The sequence below is a fragment of the Cornus florida genome, unplaced genomic scaffold (assembly GCF_030987335.1).
Source record: "Cornus florida cultivar Cherokee Brave unplaced genomic scaffold, ASM3098733v1 CherokeeBrave_3.0.0_Hap2_Chr02, whole genome shotgun sequence".
Taxonomy (NCBI): domain Eukaryota; kingdom Viridiplantae; phylum Streptophyta; class Magnoliopsida; order Cornales; family Cornaceae; genus Cornus; species Cornus florida.
Window position 1 is genome coordinate 97,617,946 of NW_026775572.1, and position 19,102 is coordinate 97,637,047.

Genomic DNA, 19,102 nt, shown 5'->3' on the forward strand with positions numbered 1-19,102 from the left:
ACGTTAGGCCAACAACTCCCAAACCAGATGGCTTTAGGGTGTTAAGTGTAGAGACACTCCATAGGGCTTAATAGCTCAAGTTGGAAAGGCTACGAACTCCAACGAACCATGTTTATTTTTTGAATGACCGTGCAATATTTAAGTCCCTTAAGCTTTCTAACCAACCCCTGTAGCAAGCGTTAGGCCAACAACTCCCAAACCAGACGGTTTTAGGGTGCTAAGTGTAGAGACACTCCTAGGGCTTAATAACTCGAGTTGGAAAGGCTACGAACGTCAACTGATCATTATTTTCTTTCTTTCTGAGTTTTTTTTTTTTTTTTTTTTTTTTTTTAGATTCATGCCAAAAGTATTCATCCATTAGGTTCATCAAATTAGATTAACTAGGGCAAGGTCAAGGTCAATCATGTTGCATGCCTCACAGTTAAGTTTCCAATGTGCATCTGTGCATTGTGAAGTTTAAAAGAGTGTCAAATCCAGCGAGAATTTAATTGAGACATTTATACAGACTAATTTGAATCTACATGATCATTTCAACTCAAATTTTCTTTATTTTCAAAAATATCAGCTGCTTCTATACACAAAGTTTTAAACATATGCTTTCATCTTCAACAGGTTTCAAATTCCATTATCATTGCTTAGCAAAAATGTAAAACCAAAAATGCATAAATGCACCCCCAAACTTAAATGTCACATTGTCCTTAATGTGAGAAGACAAGTAAATCAAAATAAGAGCAAAAAGGGGGGAAAGGAACAATAATACCAAGTGGAGTGACACAGGCGAAGATGTTCAGCTATGTGAGTGCGCAACTGCGTCCCCCAAACTTGGACATGAAGACCTATCAAAATACAACTAAAATATACATGTAAAAGCATAGGTCTCTTAAGAAAAACAGGAACAGAAAAAATAATACGAACATGAATGTTATTGAAAGATAGAAATCTATACAAAAACATAAATTGGCACACATTAGCCACAAGTTTAAAATGGATAGCAAAAGAATGCCAAAAGTATGCCATTTTACTCTTCTTCTTTTTTTTCATTTTTTTTTTTTTTTTTATTTTTTTATATGAAAACATGCATGAGGGTTGGATGTGTGGGGGTTGTGGGGGGTGTTGTAGTTTGGTTAGAGTGGTGAGGTGAGGAGGGCCGAGGGAAGGGTTGGGTTGAGTTGGGGTTTGTTAAGAGGTGATGGTTTGGAGTTGATTGGGTTGGGAAGGTGGGTTGTGGAAGTGGGTTGTTGGAGTGAGGATAGTTAATGGAGGAGTTGCCGAGAGTTGGTTAGGTTGGGGTGAGGATGGTTGAGGTTTTGGAGGAGGGTGGTGTGAACCGAGAGGAGTGATGGAGTTGGGTTGCTTGGTGTGGGTAGGTTGGTGGCAGGGTGGTGGTTAGTTGGCATGCAGGGGTGGTTGCATGCTTGGGTTGGCCTGGATGAGATGGCCGAGAGGAAGAGAAGGCGATGAGGGTGAGGCAACGAGTGCTCGGGGCGTTGGCATGAGGTGTTCGAGCACTCGCTAGGGGGAGCTCGAGTGCTCAAAATGGAGCCAGTAGGTTCGGTATGTTGGGGTTGGCTATGGAGAGAGAAAGAAGGTGGAGTTCGAGCACTCCAAATAGGATCGACGAGTGCTCGAACTGAGAGCAGTGAGTTGGGTGGGTTGGTGCATGAAATTCGAGCACTCAAACTAGAATTTAGAGTGCTCGAAAATGGCTCAGTAGGCTAGGGGGTGAGCTCGGCTGTGAGGACTGAAATTTGGAGCAATCCAAATGGAATTTAGAGCGCTCTAAAATTGGGCAGTGGTGCATGCAAGATTGGTTCACAATTGGAGCACTCTAAAATGGATCTAGATTGCTCGAAATGAAGGCAGTGACTTTGGCAAGTTGGTGTGGTAATTTGGAGCAATCCAAATGGAAGCTAGAGTGCTCCAAAAATGGGTAGTGAGCTTGGGATTGATGGTGAAGACATTTGGAGCAATCCAAATGGAATTTAGAGTGCTCCAAAATGGGTAGTAGCTCATGGAATTTTGGTTAGATCATTCGAGCACTAGAATCTTGGCCCAGTGAGCATTTTGAGTGGATGCAATTGCTGAAACAAATGTGTCAAACTTTGCAACATCTTGCTAATGCATGAATATAATTGGAAAATTTTTCAAAATGTAATACATTTCCAATGTATGGATGAATTTTGAACTTTGCAAATTCATTCCATTCCAATGCATGGATGGAAAATTTTTAAACTTGGTATGCCATTCCCATGCATAGAAAGATTTTTAAAGCTTTGCATGGCAGTGGGAAAAATATTTGAAAACTTTGCATGCCATTCCATGCATCGAAAATTTTTCATGTCATTCCCATGCATTGAAAAATCATTGCAAGCAGCAGCTTCAATTCAAGCCATGCATGGAAAATTTTAAAACTTTGCACATTATTCCAATCTAATGCATGGATGGATTTTTGAAGCTTTGCATGCATGGAAAGAAATTGAAATTTTGCATGGGACAATGCATGGGGAATTTTGAAAAATTTTCAAACATTGCAAATGCATGGAAAAATTTTAAACAGTGCAAGAATTTCAATGCATGGATGATTTTGCGAAAATTTTCAAGAATGTATTACAAATGAGACATTATGCACATGAGTAGCATTCCCAAGATCTGATGAAATTGCTAGGAAGCGATGAAGTTTCCGGGAATGAAAATTAGAGTTGAGAAGGTCTAAGAAAAATCAAATTTTTGGCTTTTCTAAACCGTTTCCCAGAAAATTTCAAGGCACGAGCAATTTGAGAAGGTAGGGAAGCTTAGAATATCGAAAGAATTTCTTCCCTTGCTTTGCTAAATTTAATGTCGATAGCTAGACGAACCAGGATCGGGATCCATTGGAGAGATGGATCCTTAACGCTCCGTATGCAACTTGCCTTCTTCATATGGTCTCAAACTTGGATCAATGAATGGTGAAGGATATTGATCCTTCCGAAGAGAAACAAGTTTGGCCTTAGAGGATTTGAGCATCGCTTTTAATCTCATTTCTTTTATTTTCAGATTTAAGCAAAGGTGTTGCTTGTTCGAGATTATGGAGGCTCGTTGAATGTCACTATCTTGACTAACAATGGGAGGATCATGACCTTTCATATTTGCAATCTCCAAGTCATATACCTCATTGTACTCAAATGGTTTGTTCATAGGTTGAGTATCATGGACAATGATTCTAGATTGGGCCGGAATGATTGGAAGAATTTCCAGCAACTTGCCAACATTCTCCTTACCCTTGTCTGGTGGTTCACCTTCAAAATGTTGAGGTAACTCCGGTGAAGAAATGGAAGGAGATGGACAATCCCAAGATAGAGATGGATTTGGTGCTTCCCATAAAGGAGAGGAAAATGGTGATGGAATATCAAGCAAGGAGTTGACTTCCCGAATGGATTTGTCCACACCAAAATCCTCAAAATCAGAGTGGACCAAGCAAGCTTGTAGGGGATCCTCCGTTGAAGGAGGTGGAATTGGATTTTCAATGAGTTCATCAGCAATAGTGATTGCAAAACACTCACTCTCATCCAGAGAAAGATGCATAGCATTAAAAATATTGAGCTTAACATTCATATTCCCAAAAGAGATATCCATCAATCCGGATCTACAGTTAATGGAAGCATTAGCTGTAGCTAGAAAAGGACGTCCGAGAATTATGGGAATGTGTTTTCTTGGATCATGGACTGGTTCCGTATCAAGAACCACGAAGTCTACCGGGAAGTAGAATTTGTCCACTTTTATGATCACATCTTCAATAATTCCCCGTGGTTGCTTAATAGATCGATCAGCAAATTGCAACACTATCGGAGTTGGCTTTAGATCTCCTAACCCAAGTTGTAAGTAAACCGAGTATGGGATCAAATTCACACTAGCTCCTAAGTCAAGGAGGGCCCTCTCGATTTTGTTGTCACCAATGACACAAGAGATTGTGGGGGCACCCGGATCCTTATACTTCGGAGGAGTGCTGTACTGAATGATCGCACTAACATTTTCGGTTAATCTCACTTTCTTTGGTAAATGACTTCTGGAAGTGCGCTTTTGAGTGCACAAATCCTTAAGGAATTTTGCATAGGGAGGAATTTGCTTGATAGCATCCAAGAGAGGAAGATTGATCTTTACTTGCTTGAAAACTTCCCACATGTCTTGAATTTTGCAATTCTTATTCCCAAAATGTGTCAACTCTTGGAGACGTTGAGGAAACGGAGCTTTTGGCTCATAAGAAGTTTCCACATTTGGGGTGACATGAGTGGGCTTTCCGTGAATGGTATTTGGACAAGAAGAGCTTGAATTTGGACTTGAAGAGCTTGAATTTGGATTTTTCGAAGGAGGGTTTTTCTCACTTGTGTCTCCATCAACGTTGTTGTCAACCACTCTACCACTCCGAAGGGTGGTGATAGCTTGAACTTGTTCATGAGTCGGCCCACTCGGAGGAGGGGTTTCATCAATCACATGCATTCCTCCAGGATTTTCAAATGGTTGAGCGGGAAGCTTACCCTTGTCTTTTTGAAGAAGTTGGTTCACTTGGTTAGCTATTTGTCCCATTTGATTTTCGAGCCTAGCTATGGATTGAGTATGGGAGTGAACCATTTGGAGAGTAGGTTGCAAGGATGTCAAGAGATGCTTGTTGGAATCCATGATTTGCTTGTTTAATGATTCCATCATTTGCACATTTAATGATTCCATCATTTACTTGTTTGCAGCCACTATCTCATCAATTGGATTCACAGGAGGTTGAGTGGAGACATTTGGATTGTATGGAGGTTGGTAGCTTGAAGAGGCTTGGAAAGGCCTACCTTGATATTGAGAAGAGGGCTGATTTTGAGGCCCTTGATTTTGAAGTTGGGAATTTTGTGGGGCTTGTTGCCTCCACGAAAAATTCGGATGGTCCCTCCAACCTGGATTATATGTATTGGAATACGGGTTATGCCCGGGCCTTGAGAACATGGCATTAGCTTGCTCTTGGTTGGGATTGGGAAATTGCTCCGGTGTAGGGCAATCTTCCGAAAGATGGAATGGACTAGTACATGAAGCTCAAACCGAACTTGCCGAATTTTGAGACAATGAAGGGGGAAGATGTGGTGCCATCAATTGGTAGAATTTATAAGCAATGGCATCCACTTAAGATGATTCCTCCCTTATTGATTTTTGTTGACAAGGATTGGTGTTCTTTGGAGTGGTTGAGGTCGGAGCCCTACGAGAATTGTGTTGAAGTGAATTTTCACTCAAATTCTCAAGTAAGGTCCAAGCCTCATCCGCATTCTTGGACATGAACATCCCACCACAAGAAGAGTCAACCATAAATCTATGGGTGTCGGTCAAACCGGCATAGAAAGCTTGCACTAATTGCCATTTTGGGATCAAATGATGAGGACACTTCCGAAGAAGATCTTGTAACCTTTCCCAAGTCTCGTGGAGTTGTTCTCCATCAACTTGAGAAAAGCTTAGAATGGAACGCCTCATTTGGTTGGTTTTACTCACCAGATAATACTTCTTAAGAAATTCTTGTTGCAATTGAGCCCAAGAAGTAATAGAGTTGGGAGCGAGGGAGTTTAACCAATATTTTGCCCTATCCTTTAGGGAGAATGGGAAAAGATGTAAGTGGAGTGCATTTTCAGAAAATCCTCTCAACCGGATGGTCGAACAGATTTCAAGGAACTCATCGAGATGCTTATATGGATCTTCATTATCAAAACCATGAAAAGATGGAAGCATTTGGATGGTACTAGATTTGATCTCATATTGAGCTGCATCGATGTTTGGCATTACTATGCAAGAAGGAGAAGCATAGGTGGTAGGGATGAAATGATCTCTAAGAGTCATTGGCTCGATATTAGGAATTTCAGCCCTTTCATTCCCCGGATTTCCTATATTATCTCCCATTGTATTAAATTCAGTTTCAAGATCCCTTGTAAGAGTAAATTCCCTAAGGTTTCTTCTAAGAGTTCTTTCAAGAGAATTGATATCAATGGGCGAATCGATTGTGGGTAGAGAGAGTGACCTACGACCGAACATCAACAGCACAACATATAATCAACAAAGCAATTCATTATCCACAACTCCACATACGATGTTCCCTTTCTCCTCAATTATCAAGACAGAAAATAAATGGCCACGACAAGGACCGATGCTTATACACAGAATTAAAACAATAATATAGCCTCAACAAGGGCTTGCAAATAAATTAACTACTTCTAAACTTAACACATGCACAATATCTTACAATGTGAAACTAAAAGGTCAAGAAACTTACCTGGGGTCCTCTAGACTTACGCTTTGCTAGCGTTCCCACGGCGAGATTCGAGTCCCTAGGATCTCACTTACAACACTTAAAACATTGAGATGGTCAAAACACACAAGAAATATTCACAAGACACAATATTCATAATCAAACTAAAATTAACCCTAGAACTTTGGTCGCTAAACCGTTTGCAGTCCCAGGCAACGGCGCAAAAAATTGATCGGTTGATCAACTAAACATCAACCTTCGCAATAGCACGAATCATTGTAAAATAGGGCTATTGGTCGGGTAAGTCGAACCACTGGGACTGCGCTAGTCTATGGCAACCTAAGTGTCTAGAATTGTTCTTAGAATGATAAGGGGTTTATAGAGGGTTTTGGTTGTTTGTCACTTAAACTTAGAACTTAGAATGCATAAAATAGTAATGTGCTAGGAAGTAAAGAGATATAATACAAGTAGAGAAGCCTAAGGAAATGAATCCGCTCCATCCCTAAACACATGCTAGATTAGAGCTAAATTGGGGAAACAACATAAATATGTGACCATGGAATGCTACAACCAAAATTGCTACATTCCTTCAAGAAATTCATGAAATCAATGGCAAGTATAACCTATCAAAGATGCACATGTTTGAACTACCTAAACTAGTGTGTAGCCTTGGACATGCTTACTAAGTTAGAGATTATCAAGCCTTTAATCACATGATAGGAGCACATGAAGTCAAGAGTCAAGAATAGTCCATTAAAGGAGGGTCCTAAGCTATGGAATATCAAGATTCTCATACAACATGCCAAGAAACCCATTTCACAATCTCATTTCCAATGTCACTATAGAAATGCAAGGCATACAATCATGAGAAAAGATGATCTAAGACAAGATAATACATTCATCATAATCATTTATAAGAAATTAGGTTCATTACATCAAGTGTAACTCTAGATTGTGAAATAATCACATATATACATCATTTTCCCCAAAATAAACTAAGGCTAGAACATGCTTACTAGAGAGGGCTTCATCACCTCCCTAGAAGGGGGTTTAGTTACCCATGGTGGCCCTAGATTGAAGAAGAAGCTTGATCCTCATCTCCATTTTCGTGCACCCTCCTTGAAGCTTCAAGAACTCCTCCTTCTTGCTCCCTTCTCTCTCCTCTAACTTGCCAAAATGAAGCTTAATGTATTGTGTGGCTCTTATCCCTCTTATCTACCACCAAAAGGCCACCGACCAACATCTCCAACCACTTCATTAAAGAGGAAAACAAAATGAAGAAACCAAGGTGCAAGTGGGCTGAAATGAACCATTTCCGAAGGGCATTCTGCCCAAAATTCGAGCACTCTAAGCAAGGCCTCGAGCACTCGAATTTAGTGTAAAAAGCTCCATGCTTCACTTGCTCCGCCCAGACCTACTTTGGTTAAACAGCCATAACTTTGCGCTACGAACTCCGAATGATGAACTGTTTGAATATTTAGAAAGCTAATTCAGAGCTCTAAATATTTCATGTTTTAGTGGAGATCCAATTCTCAAGGATGGTTGGTCGAAAATGAAGATCAAGGCAGAATTTCATTGCTGCCAGGCAGTTCTGCGCACCTCTGGTAACAAGGCCATAACTCTCTACTCCGAGCTCCGAATGACAAACCGTTTGAAGATTTAGAAAGCTAATTCAGAGCTCTAAATCTTTAATGTTATGAGGGAAGTCCAGTTCTCGAGTTTGGAAGGTCAAAATGGCAAGTAAAGTCCAGGTTCTACTGCTGCCAGAATTCAGCATTGGCACCTTTTGTTGCTCAAGATTCCACAAGGCCTTATTCTTGTTCCATTTTGGCCAATGAACCTGAAAATGCATAAAAACATAGAAATGAAGATAATCTACATAAATTAACATACAACGGACTTTACTAATGCAATTTAGGGCGCTTGAATATACAATATTCGGCGCTTATCAGGTCATGCCACCTAACGACTATGTCAAAGGTTAGACTCAGGGAGCATCCTAAGCTATCTTAAATCATTTCTAGCATAAAACACATTCTTTATGCAATTTCAACAACATAGGTGCATGCTATACAAAACATCAAGACATAGATTCTCAAAGCCATCACCTTGAAATCTAAAATGCAATAACAACTAAATATAACAATTTAGTATAATTAGAATTTCTAATACCACACATCAAAACATAGATTCTTTAAGTTATCAACTTGAAATCTAAAAGTGTGCAAACAACTAAATATAGCAATTTAGTATGGATGTACTTAACAATATCAAATCGCCAATAGCCAAAATCACAAGTCACAATTAAAAATGATTGTCAACTTGGAATTGAATGCGAAATCAAATAGTGGAAGACTTGGACATCAAGCTCAGAATTCTGCTGAGACCTCAATGGTTATTCTGGGAATTAACCCCCTGGGAAGACCACCCCAGTGTGCACTATCTCAATTAGGGAGAACTCATACCTCCCACACTAGAGCCAAACTCTAGCCATATCACTTGTAACAACAATGTCCCAAGACTCCAAAATAATCCAAATAAGTTCACAACTTATACATAATTTATATAATGCACGAAAACACCATCCATATGCAAATAGGTTCAAACCACACAATCCATGCCTTAGAGTTTAAATTCTAAAATTACATACATAATGTCAATTACAAAGTGTGCAATTCATTACATAAGGCAACAATATATTCCATAAAGAAAACGTGTTCACATGAATATAAATATAACCACAATGCTATCTAATGCTCAAAACTCAACTATGTGAATACACAAAAGTCCAAATCCATGATTTATATATAGAAACAACTTCTACAACAAAATTAAATCCATGGAACAACAAGATAGAATTTAAGTCCTCGTGTTGCACACTTTTTTTGTCCGATTTCGGATTTTTAATTTCATTAATGTGTGTGTATATTTTTATTAGTTTATTTATTTGTGGCGAGCGAGCGCGTCGGCAAGGGCAATAGAACGGGGTGGGAATGGGTTTAAAGGGAAATGGAGGAGAGAGTTTGTTGGGTGTAATCATATAAGCACTAATGCACCAGATCCCATCAGAACTTCGTAGTGAAGCATGCTTAAGTGAGAATAGTACTAGGATGGGTGACCCCCTGCGAAGTCCTCGTGTTGCACCCCTTTTTTGTCCGGTTTCAAATTTTTAATTCATTAATGTGTGTGTATATTTTTCATATTTTATTTATTTACGGCTAGCGAATCCGTCGGAAAGGGCAATAGAACGGGGTTGAAATTGGTTTAAAGAAAAATGGAGGCGAGAGTTTGTCGGGTGCGATCATACCAGCACTAATGCACCGGATCCAATCAGAACTCCGTAGTGAAGCGTGCTTGGGCGAGAGTAGTACTAGGATGGGTGACCCCTTGGGAAGTCCTCGTATTGCACCCATTTTTTTATCCCGTTTTGGATTTTTAATTTCATTAAGGTGTGTGTATATCTTTATTAGTTTATTTATTTACAACGAGCGAACGTGTCGGCAAGGGCAATAGAATGGGGTGGGAATGGGTTTAATGGGAAATGGAGGCGAGAGTTTGTCGGGTGCGATCATTCCAGCACTAATGCACCGGATCCCATCAGAACTCCGTAGTTAAACGTGCTTGGGCGAGAGTAGTACAAGGATAGGGGACACTCTAGGAAGTCCACGTGTTGCACCCCTTTTTTGTTCGGTTTGGATTTTTAATTTCATTAATGCGTGTGGATATTTTTATTAGTATATTTATTTATGGCGAGTGAATGCGTCGGTAATGGAAAAAGAGTGGGGTGGGAATGGGTTTAAAGGGAAATGGAGGTGAGAGTTTGTCTGGTGCGATCATACCTGCGCTAATGCCCCGGATCCCATTAGAACTCCCTAGTTAAGCGCGCTTAGGCGAGAGTAGTACTAGGATGGGTGACCCCCTGGGAAGTCCTTGTGTTACACCCCTTTTTGTCCGGTTTTAGATTTTTAATTTCATTAATGTGTGTATATTTTTATTCATTTATTTATTTATGGAGAGAGAACGTGTCGGCAAGGGCAACAGAACGGGGTGGGAATGGGTTTAAAGGGAAATGGACGTGAGAGTTTATCGGGTACGATTATACCAGTACTAATGCACCGGATCTCATCAGAACTCCGCAGTTAAGCATGCTTGGGCAAGTGTAGTACTAGGATGGGTGAATCCGTGGATAGTCCTCATATTGCACCCCTTTTTGGTTCAGTTTAGGATTTTTAATTTCATTAATGTGTGTGTATATTTTTATTAGTTTATTTATTTGTGGCGAGCAAACGCGTCGGCAAGGGCAATGGAATGGGGTGGGAATGGGTTTAAAGGGAAATGGAGGCTAGAGTTTGTCAGGTGCGATCATACCAGCCCTAATGCATTGGATCCCATCAGAACTCCGTAGTTAAATGCGCTTGGGCGAGAGTAGTACTGGGATGGTTGACAACCTATGAAGTCTTCGTGTTGCACCCATTTTTTGTTCAGTTTCAGATTTTTAATTTCATTAAAGTGTGAGTATATTTTTATTAGTTTATTTACTTATGGTGAGCGAATGCGTCGGCATGGGCAATAGAACAGGGTGGGGATTGGCTTAAAGAGAAATGGAGATGATAGTTTGGTGGGTGCGATCATACCAGCACTAATTCATCGGATCCAATCAAATCTCCGCAGTGAAGTGCGCTTGGGCGAGAGTAGTACCAGGATGGGTGACCCCCTGGGAAGTCCTCATGTTTTACCCATTTTTTGTCGGTTTTAGGATTTTTAATTTCATTCATGTGTGTGTATATTTTTATTAGTTTATTTATTTATGGCGAGCGAATGCGTCGATGAGGGCAATAAAACGGTGTGGGAATGGGTATAAAGGGAAATGGAGGTGAGAGTTTGTCGGGTGTGATCATACCAGCGCTAATGCACCGGATCCTTTCAGAACTCTGCAGTTAAACGCGCTTGGGCAACAATAGCACTAGGATGGGTGACCCCTTGGGAAGTCCTCATGCTGCATCCCCTTTTTGTCCAGTTTCGAATTTTTAATTTAATTAATGTGTTTGTATTTTTTTTATTATCTTTTTTAATTATAGTGAGGGAACACGTCAGCAAGGGCTATAGAACGGGGTGGGAAAGGGTTTAAAGGGGAATGAAGGCGAGATTTTGTCTGGTGCGATCAAACCAGCGCTAATACCCCGGTTCCCATCAAAACTCCCTAGTTAAGTGCACTTGGGCAAGAGTAGAACTAGGACGGGTGATCCCCAGGAAGTCCTCGTATTGCACCCCTTTTCTATCCAATTTTGGATTTTTAATTTCATTAATGTGTGTGTATATCTTATTAGTTTATTTGTTTATGGCGAGCGAAGGCATCGGCAAGGGCAATAGAACGGGGTGGGAATGGGTTTAAAGGGAATTGGAGGCGAGAGTTTGTCTGATTTTGAATTTTTTATTTCATTAATGTGTGTATATATTTTTATTAGTTTATTTATTTGTGGCGATCGAACGCATCGGCAAGGGCAATAAAACGGGGTGGGAATGGGTTAATTGGAAATGGAGGCAAGAATTTGTCTGGTACGATCATACCAGCACTAATGCACCGATACCATCAGAACTCCGCAGTTAAGCGCACTTGGGCGAGAGTAGTACTAGGATGGTTGACCCCCTGGGAAGTCATCGTGTTGCACCCCTTTTTTGTTCGGTTTCGGATTTTTAATTTCATTAATGTGTGTTTATATTTTATTAGTTTATTTACTTCTGGCGAGCGAATGCATCGGCACAGGCAATAGAACGGGGTGGGAATTGAATTAAAGAGAAATGGAGGCGATAGCTTGTCGGGTGCGATCATACGAGCACTAATGCACCGGATCCAATCAAAACTCCGCAGTGAAGCGAGCTTGGGCGAGAGAAGTACATGGATGGGTGACCCCCAGGGAAGTCCTCATGTTGCATCCCGTTTTTGACCGGTTTCGGATTTTTAATTTAATTAACGTATGTATATATACTTTTTAGTTTATTTATTCATTGCGAGCGAACGCGTCTGCAAGGGTAATAGAACGGGGTGGCAATGGGTATAAAGGGAAATGGAGGTGATAGTTTGTCCGGTACGATCATACCAGCACTAATACACCGGATCCCTTCAGAACTCCGTAGTGAAGCGTGCTTGGGCGAGAGTAGTACTAGGATGGGTGACACCCTGGGAAGTCCTCGTACGGCTCCTCTTTTTTGTCTGATTTTAGATTTTTAATTTCATTAATGTGACTATATATTTTTATCAGTTTATTTATTAATGGCGAGCGAACGTGTCGGCAAGGGCAATATAACGGGGTGGGAATGGGTTTAAAGGGAAGTGGAGGCGAGAGTTTGTCAGGTGCAATTATACCAGCACTGATGCACCGCATCCCATCAGAACTCCGCAGTTAAGCTTGCTTGGGCGAGAGTAGTACTAGGATGGGTGACCTCTTGGGAAGTCCTCGTGTTGCACACCTTTTTTGTTCGGTTTCAGATTTTTAATTTCATTAATGTGTGTGTATTTTTTTATTAGTTTATTTATTTGCGGCGAGCGAACACGTCGGCAAGGGCAATAGAATGGGGTGGGAATGGGTTTAAAGGGAAATGGAGGCTAGAATTTGTCGGGTGCAATCATACCAGCACTAAGGCACTGGATACCATCAGAACTCCACGGTTAAGGGAGCTTGGGCGAGTGTAGTACTAGGATGGTTGAACCTTGGAAAGTCTTCGTGTTGCACCCCATTTTTGTTCGGTTTCGGATTTTTAATTTCATTAATGTGTGTGTTTATTTTTATTAGTTTATTTACTTATGGCGAGCGAATGTGTCGGCATGGGCAATAGAACAGGGTGGGAATTGGCTTAAAAAAAAATGGAGTCGATTGTTTATCGGGTGCGATCATACCAGCACTAATACACCGGATCCAGTCAAAACTTCACAGTGAAGCGCGCTTGGGTAAGAGTTGTACAAGGATGGGTGACCCCCTGGGAAGTCCTCATGTTGTAACCCTTTTTTGTCTAGTTTCGAATTTTTAATTTCATTAATGTGCGTATATATTTTTATTAGTTTATTTAATTATGGCGAGCGAATGCATTGGCAAGGGCAATAGAATGGGGTGGGAATGGGTTTAAAGGGAAATGGAGGCAAGAGTTTGTCGGGTGCGATCATACCAGCACTAATACACCAGATCCCTTCAGAATTCCACAGTGAAGAGTGCTTGGGCGAGAGTAATACTTGGATGGGTGACCCCCTGGTATGTCCTCATGGTGCACCCTTTTTATCTCCGGTTTTGGATTTTCAATTTCATTAATGTGTGTGTATATCTTTACTAGTTTATTTATTTATGGCGGGTGAAATGCGTCGGCAAGTGCAATAGAACAGGGTGAGAATGGGTTTAATGGGAAATGGAGGTGAGAGTTTATCGGGTACGATCATTCCAGCACTAATACACCGGATCCCATCAGAACTCTGCAATTAAGCTTGCGTGGGCGAGAGTAGTACTTAGATGGGAGACACCCAGGGAAGTCCTCGTGTTGCACCCCTTTGTTGTTCAGTTTCAGATTTTTAATTTCATTACTGTATGTGTATATTTTTATTAGTTTATTTAGTTATGGTGAGTGAACGTGTCGGCAAGGCCAATAGAATGGGGTGTAAATGGGTTTAAAGGGAAATGGAGGCGAGAGTTTGTCTGGTGCGATCATACCCGCCTTAATGCCCTGGATCCCATCAGAATTCCCTAGTTCAGCGCACTTGGGCGAGAGTAGTTCTAAGATGGGTGACCCCTTGGGAAGTCTTCGTGTTGCACCCCTTTTTTGTCCGGTTTGGATTTTTAATTTCATTAATGTGTGTGCATATTTTTATTAGTTTATTTATTTATGGCGAGCGAACATCTCTTGGCAAGGGCAATAGAACGGGGTGGGAATGGGTTTAAAGGGAAATAGAGGCGAGAGTTTGTCGGGTGCGATCATACCAGCACTAATGCACCGGATCTCATCAGACCACTGTAGTTAAGCGTGCTTGGGCAAGAGTAATGCTAGGATAGGTGAACCCAAGGGAAGTCCTCGTACTGCACCCCTTTTTTGTCCAGTTTCGGATCTTTAATTTCAATAATGTGTATGTATATTTTAATAAGTTTATTTATTTGTGGCCAGCGAACGCATCAGCAAGGACAATAGAATGGGGTAGGAATGGGTTTAAAGAGAAATGGAGGCGAGAGTTTGTCGGGTGCGATCATACCAGCACTAATGCATCGGATCCCATCAGAACTCCTCAGTGAAGCGTGCTTGGGCGAGAATAGTACTAGGATGGGTGACCTCCTAGGAAGTCCTCATGTTGCACCCCTTTTTTGTCCGATTTCGAATTTTTTATTTCATTAATGTGTGTGTATATAAATATATATATATATATATATATATTTTTTTTTTTTGTGGTGAGCGAACGCGTTGGCCAGGGCAATAGAATGGGGTGGGAATGGGCTTAAAGGGAAATGTAGGCGAGAATTTGTCTGGTGCGATCATACCAGCACTAATGCACCGGATACCATCAGAACTCCGCAGTTAAGCGCACTTGGGTGAGAGTAGTGCTAGGATGGTTGACCCCCTGGGAAGTTTTCGTGTTGCACCCCTTTTTTGTTCGGCTTTGGATTTTTAATTTTATTAATGTGTGTGTATATTTTTATTAGTTTATTTACTTATGGCGAGCGAATGCGTCGGCATGGGCAATAGAACGGGGTGGGAATCGGCTTAAAGAGAAATGGAGGTGATAGTTTGTCGAGAGCGATCATACCAGTAGTAATGCACCAGATCCAATCAAAACTTTGCAATGAAGCGCGCTTGGGCGAGAGTTGTACTAGGATGGGTGACCCCCTGGGAAGTCCTCATGTTGCATACCTTTTTTGTCCGGTTTCAAAATTTTAATTTCATTAATGTGTGTGTATATTTTTATTAGTTTATTTATTAATGATGAGCAAACGCGTCGGCAAGGGCAATATAACAGGGTGGGAATGGGTTTTAAGGGAAATGTAGGCGAGAGTTTGTCGGGTGCGATTATACCAGCACTACTACACCGTATCCCATCAGAACTCCGCTGTTAAGCGTGCTTGGGCGAGAGTAGTAATAGGATGGGTGACTCCCTGGGATGTCCTCGTGTTGCAGACCTTTGTTGTCCGGTTTCGGATTTTTAATTTCTTTAATGTGTGTGTATATTTTTATTAGTTTATTTATTTGTGGCGGGCGAACATGTCAGCAAGGGCAATAGAATGGGGTGGAATTGGTTTGAAGGGAAATAGAGGCGAGATTTGTCGGGTGCGATCATACCAGCACTAATGCACCGGATCCCTTTAAAAGTCCGCGGTGAAGCGTGCTTGCGCGAGAGTTGTACTAGGATGGGTGACCCCCTGGGAAGTCCTCGTGTTGCACCCTTTTTTGTTTGGTTTTGGATTTTTAATTTCATTAATGTGTGTGTATATCTTTATTATTTTATTTATTTTTGGCGAGCGAACGCGTCGGCAAGGGCAATAGAATGGGGTGGGAATGGGTTTAAAGAGAAATGGAGGCGAGAGTTTGTCGGGTGCGATCATACCAGCATTAATGCATCTGATCCCATCAGAATTGCGCAGTTCAGCGTGCTTAGGCGAAAACAGTACTAGGATGGGTGACCCCCTAGGAAGACCTCATGTTGCACCCCTATTTTGTCTAATTTTGACTTTTGTATTTCATTAATGTGTGTGTATATTTTTATTTGTTTTTTTATTTGTGTCGAGTGCACGCATCGGCAAGGGCAATGGAACAGGGTGGAAATGGGTTTGAAGGGAAATGGAGGTGAGAATTTGTCTGGTGCGATCATACCAGCACTAATGCAGCAGATACCATAAGAACTCCGTAGTTAAGCTTGCTTGGGCGAGAGTAGTACTAGGATTGTTAACCCTCTGGGAAGTCTTCGTGTTGCACCCTTTTTTTGTTCGGTTTCTAAGTTTTAATTTCATTAATGTGTGTGTATATATATTTTCTAGTTTATTTACTTATGGCGAGTGAATGCGTCGGTGTGGGCAATAGAACGGTTTGGGAATTGGCTTAAAGAAAAATGGAGGCAATAGTTTGTCGTGTGCGATCATACTAGCACTAATGCACTGGATCGAATCAAAACTCCGCAGTGAAGCGCACTTGGGCGAGAGTAGTACTAGGATGGGTAATTTCATTAATGTGTTTGTATATATTTCATAGTTTATTTACTTATGGCGAGTGAATGTGTCGGCATAGGTAATAGAAAGGGGTGCGAATTGGCTTAAACAGAAATGGAGGCGATTGTTTGTCGGGTGCGATCATACCAGCAGTAATACACTGGATCTAATCAAAACTCTGCAGTGAAGCGCTTGGGCGAGAGTAGTACTAAGATGGTGACCCCCTGGAACACCACATGTTGCAACCCTTTTTTGTCCTTTTTCGGATTTTTGATTTCATTAATGTGTGTGTATACTTTTATTAGTTTATCTATTTATGACGAGCGAACGCGTCGGCAAGGGCTACGGAACGGGGTGGAATTGCGATCATACCAGCACTAATGCACCAGATCCCGCCAGAACTCCGCATTAAAGTGCGCTTGGGTGAGAGTAGTACTAGGATGGGTGACCCACTAGGAAGTCCTCGTGCTGAACCCATTTTTTTATCTGGTTTTGGATTTTTAATTTCATTAATGTGTGTGTATATTTTTATTAGTTTATTTATTAAGGGCGAGCGAACGCGTCGGCAAGGGTAATAGAACGGGGTGGGAATGTGTTTAAAGGGAAATGGATGCGAGAGTTTGTCGGGTGCGATATTACCAGCAATAATGCACTGTATCCCATCAGAACTCTACCGTTAAGCGTGCTTGGTCGAGAGTGGTACTAGGTTGGGTGACCCCCAGGGAAGTCCTCGTGTTGCACACCTTTTTTGTCCAGTTTCAGATTTTAATTTCATTAATGTGTGTGTATATTTTTATTAGTTTATTTATTTGTGGCGAGCGAACGCGTCGGCAACGGCAATAGAATGGGGTGGAATTGGTTTAAAGGGAAATGGAGGCGAGGGTTTGTCGGGTGACCAATGCACCAGATCCCATTAGAACTCTATAGTGAAGCGTGCTTGGGGGAGAATAGTACTAGGATGGGTGACCCCCTGGGAAGTCCTCGTGTTGAACCCCTTTTTTGTTCGATTTTGATTTTTTTATTTCATTAATGTGCGTGTATATTTTTATTAGTTTATTTATTTATGGCAAGCGAACGTATTGGGGAGGACAATAGAACGTGCTAGGAATGGATTTAAAGGGAAATGGAGGAGAGAATTTGTCTGGTGCGATCATACGAGCACTAATGCACTGGATCTCATCAGAACTCCTGAGATAAACGCTGTTAGGCGAGAATAGTACTAGGATGGGTGACCCCTTGGGAAGTCCTCATGTTGCATCCCCTTTTTGTCTGTTTTCTGATTTTTAATTTCATTAATGTGTGTGTATATTTTTATTAGTTTATTTATTTATGACGAGCAAACGCGTCGGCAAGGGCGAAAAAATGGGGTGGGAATGGGTTTAAAGGGAAATGGAGGCGAGAGTATGTCGGCGGCGATCATACCAACACTAATACACCGGATTGAATTTAAACTCCGCAGTGAAGCGCGCTTGGGCGAGAGTAGTACTAGGATGGGTGACGCCCTGGGAAGACCTCATGTTGAACTCCTTTTTCATCCAGTTTCGGATTTTTAATTTCATTAATGTGTGTGTATATTTTTATTAGTTTATTTATTTAAGGCGAGTGAATGCGTCGGCATGGGCAATAGAACGGGGTGGGAGTGGGTTTAAAGGGTAATGGTGGCGAGAGTTTGTCGGGTGTGATCATACCAGCACTAAGGCACCGGATCCCTTCAGAACTCCGCAGTGAAGCGTGCTTGGGCGAGAGTAGTACTAGGATGGATGACCCCCTGGGAAGTCCTCGTATTGCACCCTTTTTTTGTCCGGTTTCAGATTTTTAATTTCTTTAATCTGTGTGTATATTTTTATTAGTTTATTTATTTGTGACGAGCGAACGCGTCGGCAAGGGTAATAGAACGGGGTGGGAATAGGTTTAAAGTGAAATGGATGTGAGAGTTTGTTAGGTGCGATCATACCATCACTAATGCACCGAATCTCATCAGAACTCCTCAGTTAAGCAAGCTTGGGCGAGAGTAGTACAAGGATGGGTGAACCCCTAGGAAGTCCTCGTATTGTACCCCTTTTCTGTCTAGTTTCAGATTTTTAATTTCATTAATGTGTGTGTATATTTTTATTAGTTTATTATATTTATGGCTATCGAATGCGTCGGCAAGGGTAATAGAACAGGGTGGGAATGGGTTTAATGGAAAATGGAGGCGAGAGTTTGTCGGGTGCGATCATACCAGCACTAATGCACCGAATCTCATCAGAACTCCGCAGTTAAGCAAGCTTGGGCGAGAGTGGTACAAGGATGGGTGAACCCCTAGGAAGTCCTTGTATTGTACCCCTTTTTTGTCTAGTTTCGGATTTTTATTTTCATTAATGTGTGTGTATATTTTTATTAGTTTATTTATTTCTGGCGAGCGAACGCTTCGGCAAATGCAATAGAACGGGGTGGGAATAGGTTTAAAGTGAAATGGAGGTGAGAGTTTGTCCAGTGTGATAATACCAGCACTAATGCATCAGATCCCAACAGAACTCTGCAGTGAAGCGTGCTTGGGCCAGAATAGTACTTGGATGGGTGACCCCCTAGGAAGTCTGCGTGTTGTACCCCTTTTTTGTTCGATTTTGAATTTTTTATTTCATTAATGTGTGTGTATATTTTTATTAGTTTATTTATTTGTGGCGAGCGAACGCGTCGGCAAGGGCAA

The 19,102-nt window shown here is 41.3% G+C and overlaps 6 non-coding genes and 27 pseudogenes across 6 annotated transcripts; all 33 read left to right on the forward strand.

Moving 5' to 3' along the window:
- The first annotated feature begins 9,272 nt into the window (after positions 1-9,272).
- On the forward strand, positions 9,273-9,391 carry LOC132297369 (5S ribosomal RNA; annotated as a pseudogene).
- Positions 9,392-9,537: 146 nt separating this feature from the next.
- Positions 9,538-9,656, forward strand: LOC132297135 (5S ribosomal RNA). Its single transcript, XR_009479007.1, has one exon. It is a non-coding gene; the product is annotated as a 5S ribosomal RNA (ribosomal RNA).
- A 148-nt stretch (positions 9,657-9,804) lies between these two features.
- Positions 9,805-9,923, forward strand: LOC132297304 (5S ribosomal RNA). The gene has a single exon (XR_009479166.1). It is a non-coding gene; the product is annotated as a 5S ribosomal RNA (ribosomal RNA).
- A 146-nt stretch (positions 9,924-10,069) lies between these two features.
- LOC132297332 (5S ribosomal RNA) lies at positions 10,070-10,188 on the forward strand. The gene has a single exon (XR_009479192.1). It is a non-coding gene; the product is annotated as a 5S ribosomal RNA (ribosomal RNA).
- Positions 10,189-10,332: 144 nt separating this feature from the next.
- Positions 10,333-10,451, forward strand: LOC132297489 (5S ribosomal RNA; annotated as a pseudogene).
- A 147-nt stretch (positions 10,452-10,598) lies between these two features.
- On the forward strand, positions 10,599-10,717 carry LOC132297421 (5S ribosomal RNA; annotated as a pseudogene).
- A 147-nt stretch (positions 10,718-10,864) lies between these two features.
- On the forward strand, positions 10,865-10,983 carry LOC132297467 (5S ribosomal RNA; annotated as a pseudogene).
- A 147-nt stretch (positions 10,984-11,130) lies between these two features.
- Positions 11,131-11,249, forward strand: LOC132297470 (5S ribosomal RNA; annotated as a pseudogene).
- Positions 11,250-11,798: 549 nt separating this feature from the next.
- On the forward strand, positions 11,799-11,916 carry LOC132297478 (5S ribosomal RNA; annotated as a pseudogene).
- A 146-nt stretch (positions 11,917-12,062) lies between these two features.
- Positions 12,063-12,181, forward strand: LOC132297431 (5S ribosomal RNA; annotated as a pseudogene).
- A 147-nt stretch (positions 12,182-12,328) lies between these two features.
- Positions 12,329-12,447, forward strand: LOC132297385 (5S ribosomal RNA; annotated as a pseudogene).
- Positions 12,448-12,594: 147 nt separating this feature from the next.
- Positions 12,595-12,713, forward strand: LOC132297305 (5S ribosomal RNA). Its single transcript, XR_009479167.1, has one exon. It is a non-coding gene; the product is annotated as a 5S ribosomal RNA (ribosomal RNA).
- Positions 12,714-12,860: 147 nt separating this feature from the next.
- LOC132297472 (5S ribosomal RNA) lies at positions 12,861-12,978 on the forward strand (annotated as a pseudogene).
- Positions 12,979-13,125: 147 nt separating this feature from the next.
- LOC132297479 (5S ribosomal RNA) lies at positions 13,126-13,244 on the forward strand (annotated as a pseudogene).
- A 147-nt stretch (positions 13,245-13,391) lies between these two features.
- Positions 13,392-13,510, forward strand: LOC132297450 (5S ribosomal RNA; annotated as a pseudogene).
- Positions 13,511-13,658: 148 nt separating this feature from the next.
- Positions 13,659-13,777, forward strand: LOC132297416 (5S ribosomal RNA; annotated as a pseudogene).
- Positions 13,778-13,924: 147 nt separating this feature from the next.
- On the forward strand, positions 13,925-14,043 carry LOC132297465 (5S ribosomal RNA; annotated as a pseudogene).
- Positions 14,044-14,191: 148 nt separating this feature from the next.
- On the forward strand, positions 14,192-14,310 carry LOC132297475 (5S ribosomal RNA; annotated as a pseudogene).
- A 147-nt stretch (positions 14,311-14,457) lies between these two features.
- LOC132297291 (5S ribosomal RNA) lies at positions 14,458-14,576 on the forward strand. Its single transcript, XR_009479154.1, has one exon. It is a non-coding gene; the product is annotated as a 5S ribosomal RNA (ribosomal RNA).
- Positions 14,577-14,740: 164 nt separating this feature from the next.
- LOC132297382 (5S ribosomal RNA) lies at positions 14,741-14,859 on the forward strand (annotated as a pseudogene).
- Positions 14,860-15,006: 147 nt separating this feature from the next.
- Positions 15,007-15,125, forward strand: LOC132297512 (5S ribosomal RNA; annotated as a pseudogene).
- Positions 15,126-15,272: 147 nt separating this feature from the next.
- LOC132297413 (5S ribosomal RNA) lies at positions 15,273-15,391 on the forward strand (annotated as a pseudogene).
- Positions 15,392-15,536: 145 nt separating this feature from the next.
- Positions 15,537-15,655, forward strand: LOC132297380 (5S ribosomal RNA; annotated as a pseudogene).
- Positions 15,656-15,801: 146 nt separating this feature from the next.
- LOC132297511 (5S ribosomal RNA) lies at positions 15,802-15,920 on the forward strand (annotated as a pseudogene).
- Positions 15,921-16,067: 147 nt separating this feature from the next.
- Positions 16,068-16,186, forward strand: LOC132297456 (5S ribosomal RNA; annotated as a pseudogene).
- A 585-nt stretch (positions 16,187-16,771) lies between these two features.
- On the forward strand, positions 16,772-16,893 carry LOC132297525 (5S ribosomal RNA; annotated as a pseudogene).
- Positions 16,894-17,038: 145 nt separating this feature from the next.
- LOC132297433 (5S ribosomal RNA) lies at positions 17,039-17,157 on the forward strand (annotated as a pseudogene).
- A 398-nt stretch (positions 17,158-17,555) lies between these two features.
- On the forward strand, positions 17,556-17,674 carry LOC132297491 (5S ribosomal RNA; annotated as a pseudogene).
- A 147-nt stretch (positions 17,675-17,821) lies between these two features.
- LOC132297527 (5S ribosomal RNA) lies at positions 17,822-17,940 on the forward strand (annotated as a pseudogene).
- A 147-nt stretch (positions 17,941-18,087) lies between these two features.
- LOC132297185 (5S ribosomal RNA) lies at positions 18,088-18,206 on the forward strand. Its single transcript, XR_009479054.1, has one exon. It is a non-coding gene; the product is annotated as a 5S ribosomal RNA (ribosomal RNA).
- Positions 18,207-18,353: 147 nt separating this feature from the next.
- On the forward strand, positions 18,354-18,472 carry LOC132297499 (5S ribosomal RNA; annotated as a pseudogene).
- Positions 18,473-18,620: 148 nt separating this feature from the next.
- Positions 18,621-18,739, forward strand: LOC132297424 (5S ribosomal RNA; annotated as a pseudogene).
- Positions 18,740-18,886: 147 nt separating this feature from the next.
- Positions 18,887-19,005, forward strand: LOC132297437 (5S ribosomal RNA; annotated as a pseudogene).
- The last annotated feature ends 97 nt before the right edge of the window (positions 19,006-19,102 follow it).